Source organism: Bombus affinis, unplaced genomic scaffold, assembly GCF_024516045.1.
Source record: "Bombus affinis isolate iyBomAffi1 unplaced genomic scaffold, iyBomAffi1.2 ctg00000201.1, whole genome shotgun sequence".
In the NCBI taxonomy this organism is placed as follows: domain Eukaryota; kingdom Metazoa; phylum Arthropoda; class Insecta; order Hymenoptera; family Apidae; genus Bombus; species Bombus affinis.
Window position 1 is genome coordinate 86311 of NW_026108905.1, and position 12330 is coordinate 98640.

The window sequence follows — 12330 nt, forward strand, 5'->3', positions numbered from 1 at the left end:
ATACTATTACGATATAACGTATAACGTTATATACTATTACTATATATCGTATAACGTTATATAGTATAACGATATAGCATATAACGTTATGTAGTATTACGATATAACGTATAGCGTTATATACTATAACGATATAACGTATAACGTTATATACTATATTGATATAACGTATAACGTTATATACAATTACGATATAACGTATAACGTTATATACTATAACGATATAACGTATAACGTTATATACTATAACGATATAACGTATAACGTTATATACTATAACGATATAACGTATAACGTTATATACTATAACGATATAACGTATAACGTTATATACTATTACCATATAACGTATAACGTTATATACTATTACCATATAACGTAAAACGTTATATACTATTACGATATAACGTATAACGTTATATACTATTACTATATATCGTATAACGTTATATAGTATAACGATATAGCATATAACGTTATGTAGTATTACGATATAACGTATAGCGTTATATACTATAACGATATAACGTATAACGTTATATACTATACTCGATATAACGTATAACGTTATATACTATAACGATTATAACGTATAACGTTATATACTATATCGATATAACGTATAACGTTATATACTATATCGATATAACATGTAACGTTATATACTATTACGATATAACGTATAACGTTATATACTATATCGATATAACATATAACGTTATATACTATTACGATATAACGTATAAAGTTATATACAATTACGATATAACGTATAACGTTATATACTATAACGATATAACATATAACGTTATATACTATAACGATATAACGTATAACGTTATATACTATTACCATATAACGTAAAACGTTATATACTATTACGATATAACGTATAACGTTATATACTATTACTATATATCGTATAAACGTTATATAGTATAACGATATAGCGTATAACGTTATGTAGTGTTACGATATAACGTATAGCGTTATATACTATATCGATATAACGTATAACGTTATATACTATAACGATATAACGTGTAACGTTATATACTATAACGATATAACGTATACCGTTATATACTATTACCATATAACGTATAACGTTATATACTATTTCGATATAACGTATAACGTTATATACTATTACTATATATCGTATAATCGTTATATAGTATACCGATATAGCATATAACGTTATGTAGTATTACGATATAACGTATAGCGTTATATACTATAACGATATAACGTATAACGTTATATACTATATCGATATAACGTATAACGTTATATACTATATCGATATAACATGTAACGTTATATACTATTACGATATAACGTAAAACGTTATATACTATAACGATATAACGTATAACGTTATATACTATTACCATATAACGTAAAACGTTATATACTATTACGATATAACGTATAACGTTATATACTATTACTATATATCGTATAACGTTATATAGTATAACGATATAGCATATAACGTTATGTAGTATTACGATATAACGTATAGCGTTATATACTATATCGATATAACGTATAACCTTATACACTATTACGATATAACGTATAACGTTATATACTATAACGATATAACGTATAACGTTATATACTATATCGATATAACGTATAACGTTATATACTATATCGATATAACATGTAACGTTATATACTATTACGATATAACGTATAACGTTATATACTATATCGATATAACATATAACGTTATATACTATTACGATATAACGTATAACGTTATATACTATTACTATATATCGTATAACGTTATATAGTATAACGATATAGCGTATAACGTTATGTACTGTTACGATATAACGTATAGCGTTATATACTACATCGATATAACGTCATAACGTTATATACTATAACGATATAACGTATAACGTTATATGCTATAACGATATAACGTATAACGTTATATACTATAACGATATAACGTATAACGTTATATACTATTACGATATAACGTATAACGTTATATACTATTACTATATATCGTATAACGTTATATAGTATAACGATATAGCATATAACGTTATGTAGTATTACGATATAACGTATAGCGTTATATACTATATCGATATAACGTATAACGTTATACACTCTTACGATATAACGTATAACGTTATATACTATAACGATATAACGTATAACGTTATATACTATAACGATATAACGTATAACGTTATATACTATAACGATATAACGTATAACGTTATATACAATTACGATATAACGTATAACGTTATATACTATAACGATATAACGTATAACGTTATATACTATAACGATATAACGTATAACGTTATATACTATTACCATATAACGTAAAATGTTATATACTATAACGATATAACGTATAACGTTATATACTATTACCATATAACGTAAAACGTTATATACTATTACGATATAACGTATAACGTTATATACTATTACTATATATCGTATATACGTCATATAGTATAACGATATAGCATATAACGTTATGTAGTATTACGATATAACGTATAGCGTTATATACTATAACGATATAACGTATAACGTTATATACTATTACCATATAACGTATAACGTTATATACTATTACGATATAACGTATAACGTTATATACTATTACTATATATCGTATAACGTTATATAGTATAACGATATAGCATATAACGTTATGTAGTATTACGATATAACGTATAGCGTTATATACTATATCGATATAACGTATAACGTTATACACTCTTACGATATAACGTATAACGTTATATACTATAACGATATAACGTATAACGTTATATACTATACGATATAACGTATAACGTTATATACTATTACCATATAACGTATAACGTTATATACTATTACGATATAACGTATAACGTTATATACTATTACTATATATCGTATAACGTTATATAGTATAACGATATAGCATATAACGTTATGTAGTATTACGATATAACGTATAGCGTTATATACTATAACGATATAACGTATAACGTTATATACTATTACCATATAACGTATAACGTTATATACTATATCGGTATAACGTATAACGTTATATACTATATCGATATAACATGTAACGTTATATACTATTACGATATAACGTATAACGTTATATACTATATCGATATAACATATAACGTTATATACTATTACGATATAACGTATAACGTTATATACAATTACGATATAACGTATAACGTTATATACTAGAAACGATATAACGTATAACGTTATATACTATAACGATATAACGTATAACGTTATATACTATTACCATATAACGTAAAACGTTATATACTATTACCATATAACGTAAAACGTTATATACTATTACGATATAACGTATAACGTTATATACTATTACTATATATCGTATAACGTTATAATACTATAACGAAATAACGTATAACGTTATATACTATAACGATGTAACGTATAACGTTATATACTATTACCATATAACGTAAAATGTTATATACTATAACGATATAACGTATAACGTTATATACTATTACCATATAACGTAAACGTTATATACTATTACGATATAACGTAATAACGTTATATACTATTACTATATATCGTATAACGTTATATAGTATAACGATATAGCATATAACGTTATGTAGTATTACGATATAACGTATAGCGTTATATACTATAACGATATAACGTATAACGTTATATACTATAACGATATAACGTATAACGTTATATACTATAACGGTATAACGTATAACGTTATATACTATAACGATGTAACGTATAACGTTATATACTATTACCATATAACGTAAAATGTTATATACTATAACGATATAACGTATAACGTTATATACTATTACCATATAACGTAAAACGTTATATACTATTACGATATAACGTATAACGTTATATACTATTACTATATATCGTATAACGTTATATAGTATAACGATATAGCATATAACGTTATGTAGTATTACGATATAACGTATAGCGTTATATACTATAACGATATAACGTATAACGTTATATACTATTATCATATAACGTATAACGTTATATACTATAACGATATAACGTATAACGTTATATACTATAACGGTATAACGTATAACGTTATATACTATAACGATATAACGTATAACGTTATGTAGTATGACGAAATAACGTATAACGTAATATACTACATCGATATAAATTATAACGTTATATACTATAACGATATAACGTATAACGTTATATACTATTACGATATAACGTAAAACGTTATATACTATTACGATATAACGTATAACGTTATATACTATTACTATATATCGTATAACGTTATATAGTATAACGATATAGCGTATAACGTTATGTACTGTTACGATATAACGTAAAGCGTTATATACTATATCGATATAACGTATAACGTTATATACTATAATGATATAACGTATAACGTTATATACTATAACGATATACCGTATAACGTTATATACTATAACGATATAACGTATAACGTTATATACTATTACCATATAACGTATAACGTTATATACTATTACGATATAACGTATAACGTTATATACTATTACTATATATCGTATAACGTTATATAGTATAACGATATAGCATATAACGTTATGTAGTATTACGATATAACGTATAGCGTTATATACTATATCGATATAACGTATAACGTTATACACTATTACGATATAACGTATAACGTTATATACTATAACGATATAACGTATAACGTTATATACTATTACCATATAACGTATAACGTTATATACTATTACCATATAACGTATAACGTTATATACTATTACGATATAACGTATAACGTTATATACTATTACTATATATCGTATAACGTTATATAGTATAACGATATAGCATATAACGTTATGTAGTATTACGATATAACGTATAGCGTTATATACTATATCGATATAACGTATAACGTTATACACTATTACGATATAACGTATAACGTTATATACTATAACGATATAACGTATAACGTTATATACTATTACCATATAACGTATAACGTTATATACTATTACCATATAACGTATAACGTTATATAGTATAACGATATAGCATATAACGTTATGTAGTATTACGATATAACGTATAGCGTTATATACTATATCGATATAACGTATAACCTTATACACTATTACGATATAACGTATAACGTTATATACTATAACGATATAACGTATAACGTTATATACTATATCGATTATAACGTATAACGTTATATACTATATCGATATAACATGTAACGTTATATACTATTACGATATAACGTATAACGTTATATACTATATCGATATAACATATAACGTTATATACTATTACGATATAACGTTATAACGTTATATACAATTACGATATAACGTATAACGTTATATACTATAACGATATAACGTATAACGTTATATACTATAACGATATAACGTATAACGTTATATACTATTACCATATAACGTAAAACGTTATATACTATTACGATATAACGTATAACGTTATATACTATTACTATATATCGTATAACGTTATATAGTATAACGATATAGCGTATAACGTTATGTACTGTTACGATATAACGTATAGCGTTATATACTATATCGATATAACGTATAACGTTATATACTATAACGATATAACGTATAACGTTATATACTATAACGATATAACGTATAACGTTATATACTATTACCATATAACGTATAACGTTATATACTATTACGATATAACGTATAACGTTATATACTATTACTATATATCGTATAACGTTATATAGTATAACGATATAGCATATAACGTTATGTAGTATTACGATATAACGTATAGCGTTATATACTATATCGATATAACGTATAACGTTATACACTCTTACGATATAACGTATAACGTTATATACTATAACGATATAACGTATAACGTTATATACTATAACGATATAACGTATAACGTTATATACTATTACCATATAACGTATAACGTTATATACTATTACGATATAACGTATAACGTTATATACTATTACTATATATCGTATAACGTTATATAGTATAACGATATAGCATATAACGTTATGTAGTATTACGATATAACGTATAGCGTTATATACTATAACGATATAACGTATAACGTTATATACTATATCGATATAACGTATAACGTTATATACTATAACGATATAACGTATAACGTTATATACTATATCGATATAACGTATAACGTTATATACTATATCGATATAACATGTAACGTTATATACTATTACGATATAACGTATAACGTTATATACTATATCGATATAAACATATAACGTTATATACTATTACGATATAACGTATAAAGTTATATACAATTACGATATAACGTATAACGTTATATAGTATAACGATATAGCATATAACGTTATGTAGTATTACGATATAACGTATAGCGTTATATACTATATCGATATAACGTATAACCTTATACACTATTACGATATAACGTATAACGTTATATACTATAACGATATAACGTATAACGTTATATACTATATCGATATAACGTATAACGTTATATACTATATCGATATAACATGTAACGTTATATACTATTACGATATAACGTATAACGTTATATACTATATCGATATAACATATAACGTTATATACTATTACGATATAACGTATAACGTTATATACAATTACGATATAACGTATAACGTTATATACTATAACGATATAACGTATAACGTTATATACTATAACGATATAACGTATAACGTTATATACTATTACCATATAACGTAAAACGTTATATACTATTACGATATAACGTATAACGTTATATACTATTACTATATATCGTATAACGTTATATAGTATAACGATATAGCATATAACGTTATGTAGTATTACGATATAACGTATAGCGTTATATACTATATCGATATAACGTATAACGTTATACACTATTACGATATAACGTATAACGTTATATACTATAACGATATAACGTATAACGTTATATACTATTACCATATAACGTATAACGTTATATACTATTACCATATAACGTATAACGTTATATACTATTACGATATAACGTATAACGTTATATACTATTACTATATATCGTATAACGTTATATAGTATAACGATATAGCATATAACGTTATGTAGTATTACGATATAACGTATAGCGTTATATACTATATCGATATAACGTATAACGTTATACACTATTACGATATAACGTATAACGTTATATACTATAACGATATAACGTATAACGTTATATACTATTACCATATAACGTATAACGTTATATACTATTACCATATAACGTATAACGTTATATAGTATAACGATATAGCATATAACGTTATGTAGTATTACGATATAACGTATAGCGTTATATACTATATCGATATAACGTATAACCTTATACACTATTACGATATAACGTATAACGTTATATACTATAACGATATAACGTATAACGTTATATACTATATCGATATAACGTATAACGTTATATACTATATCGATATAACATGTAACGTTATATACTATTACGATATAACGTATAACGTTATATACTATATCGATATAACATATAACGTTATATACTATTACGATATAACGTATAACGTTATATACAATTACGATATAACGTATAACGTCATATACTATAACGATATAACGTATAACGTTATATACTATAACGATATAACGTATAACGTTATATACTATTACCATATAACGTAAAAACGTTATATACTATTACGATATAACGTATAACGTTATATACTATTACTATATATCGTATAACGTTATATAGTATAACGATATAGCGTATAACGTTATGTACTGTTACGATATAACGTATAGCGTTATATACTATATCGATATAACGTATAACGTTATATACTATAACGATATAACGTATAACGTTATATACTATAACGATATAACGTATAACGTTATATACTATTACCATATAACGTATAACGTTATATACTATTACGATATAACGTATAACGTTATATACTATTACTATATATCGTATAACGTTATATAGTATAACGATATAGCATATAACGTTATGTAGTATTACGATATAACGTATAGCGTTATATACTATATCGATATAACGTATAACGTTATACACTCTTACGATATAACGTATAACGTTATATACTATAACGATATAACGTATAACGTTATATACTATAACGATATAACGTATAACGTTATATACTATTACCATATAACGTATAACGTTATATACTATTACGATATAACGTATAACGTTATATACTATTACTATATATCGTATAACGTTATATAGTATAACGATATAGCATATAACGTTATGTAGTATTACGATATAACGTATAGCGTTATATACTATAACGATATAACGTATAACGTTATATACTATATCGATATAACGTATAACGTTATATACTATAACGATATAACGTATAACGTTATATACTATATCGATATAACGTATAACGTTATATACTATATCGATATAACATGTAACGTTATATACTATTACGATATAACGTATAACGTTATATACTATATCGATATAACATATAACGTTATATACTATTCGATATAACGTATAAAGTTATATACAATTACGATATAACGTATAACGTTATATACTATAAACGATATAACATATAACGTTATATACTATAAACGATATAACGTATAACGTTATATACTATTACCATATAACGTAAAACGTTATATACTATTACGATATAACGTATAACGTTATATACTATACTATATATCGTATAACGTTATATAGTATAACGATATAGCGTCGTTATATACGATAACGATATAACGTATAACGTAGTATACTATTACGATATAACGTATAACGTTATATACTATAACGATATAACGTATAACGTTATATACTATATCGATATAACGTATAACGTTATATACTATTACGATATAACGTATAACGTTATATACTATTACTATATATCGTATAACGTTAATTACTATATCGATATAACGTATAACGTTATATACTATATCGATATAACGTATAACGTTATATACGAAAACGATATAACGTATAACGTTATATACGATAACGATATAACGTATAACGTTATATACTATATCGATGATAACGTATAACGTTATATACTATAACGATATAACGTATATCGTTATATACTATAACGACATAACGTATAACGTTATATACTATATCGATATAACGTATAACGTTATATACTATAACGATATGAACGTATAACGTTATAGTAGCTATTACGATATAACGTATAACGTTATATACGATAACGATATAACGTATAACGTTATATACTATAACGATATAACGTATAACGTTATATACTATTACCATATAACGTAAAACGTTATATACTATAACGATATAACGTATAACGTTATATACTATTACCATATAACGTAAAACGTTATATACTATTACGATATAACGTATAACGTTATATACTATTACTATATATCGTATAACGTTATATAGTATAACGATATAGCATATAACGTTATGTAGTATTACGATATAACGTATAGCGTTATATACTATATCGATATAACGTATAACCTTATACACTATTACGATATAACGTATAACGTTATATACTATAACGATATAACGTATAACGTTATATACTATATCGATATAACGTATAACGTTATATACTATATCGATATAACATGTAACGTTATATACTATTACGATATAACGTATAACGTTATATACTATATCGATATAACATATAACGTTATATACTATTACGATATAACGTATAACGTTATATACAATTACGATATAACGTATAACGTTATATACTATAACGATATAACGTATAACGTTATATACTATAACGATATAACGTATAACGTTATATACTATTACCATATAACGTAAAACGTTATATACTATTACGATATAACGTATAACGTTATATACTATTACTATATATCGTATAACGTTATATAGTATAACGATATAGCGTATAACGTTATGTACTGTTACGATATAACGTATAGCGTTATATACTATATCGATATAACGTATAACGTTATATACTATAACGATATAACGTATAACGTTATATACTATAACGATATAACGTATAACGTTATATACTATTACCATATAACGTATAACGTTATATACTATTGCGATATAACGTATAACGTTATATACTATTACTATATATCGTATAACGTTATATAGTATAACGATATAGCATATAACGTTATGTAGTATTACGATATAACGTATAGCGTTATATACTATATCGATATAACGTATAACGTTATACACTCTTACGATATAACGTATAACGTTATATACTATAACGATATAACGTATAACGTTATATACTATAACGATATAACGTATAACGTTATATACTATTACCATATAACGTATAACGTTATATACTATTACGATATAACGTATAACGTTATATACTATTACTATATATCGTATAACGTTATATAGTATAACGATATAGCATATAACGTTATGTAGTATTACGATATAACGTATAGCGTTATATACTATAACGATATAACGTATAACGTTATATACTATATCGATATAACGTATAACGTTATATACAATTACGATATAACGTATAACGTTATATACTATAACGATATAACATGTAACGTTATATACTATTACGATATAACGTATAACGTTATATACTATATCGATATAACATATAACGTTATATACTATTACGATATAACGTATAACGTTATATACTATTACCATATAACGTAAAACGTTATATACTATAACGATATAACGTATAACGTTATATACTATTACCATATAACGTAAAACGTTATATACTATTACGATATAACGTATAACGTTATATACTATTACTATATATCGTATAACGTTATATAGTATAACGATATAGCATATAACGTTATGTAGTATTACGATATAACGTATAGCGTTATATACTATAACGATATAACGTATAACGTTATATACTATTATCTTATAACGTAAAACGTTATATACTATAACGATATAACGTATAACGTTATATACTATTACCATATAACGTAAAACGTTATATACTATTACGATATAACGTATAACGTTATATACTATTACTATATATCGTATAACGTTATATAGTATAACGATATAACGTATAACGTTATATACTATAACGATATAACGTATAACGTTATATACTATTACCATATAACGTATAACGTTATATACTATTACCATATAACGTAAAACGTTATATACTATTACGATATAACGTATAACGTTATATACTATTACTATATATCGTATAACGTTATATACTATAACGATATAACGTATAACGTTATATACTATAACGATATAACATATTACGTTATATACTATTACCATATAACGTAAAACGTTATATACTATTACGATATAACGTATAACGTTATATACTATTACTATATATCGTATAACGTTATATAGTATAACGATATAGCGTATAACGTTATGTAGTGTTACGATATAACGTATAGCGTTATATACTATATCGATATAACGTATAACGTTATATAATATAACGATATAACGTATAACGTGATATACTATAACGATATAACGTATAACGTTATATACAATTACGATATAACGTATAACGTTATATACTATAACGATATAACGTATAACGTTATATACTATAACGATATAACGTATAGCGTTATATACTATAACGATATAACGTATAACGTTATATACTATATCGATATAACGTATAACGTTATATACAATTACGATATAACGTATAACGTTATATACTATAACGATATAACATGTAACGTTATATACTATTACGATATAACGTATAACGTTATATACTATATCGATATAACATATAACGTTATATACTATTACGATATAACGTATAACGTTATATACAATTACGATATAACGTATAACGTTATATACTATAACGATATAACGTATAACGTTATATACTATAACCATATAACGTATAACGTTATATACTATTACCATATAACGTAAAACGTTATATACTCTTACGATATAACGTATAACGTTATATACTATTACTATATATCGTATAACGTTATATAGTATAACGATATAGCATATAACGTTATGTAGTATTACGATATAACGTATAGCGTTATATACTATATCGATATAACGTATAACGTTATATACAATTACGATATAACGTATAACGTTATATACTATAACGATATAACG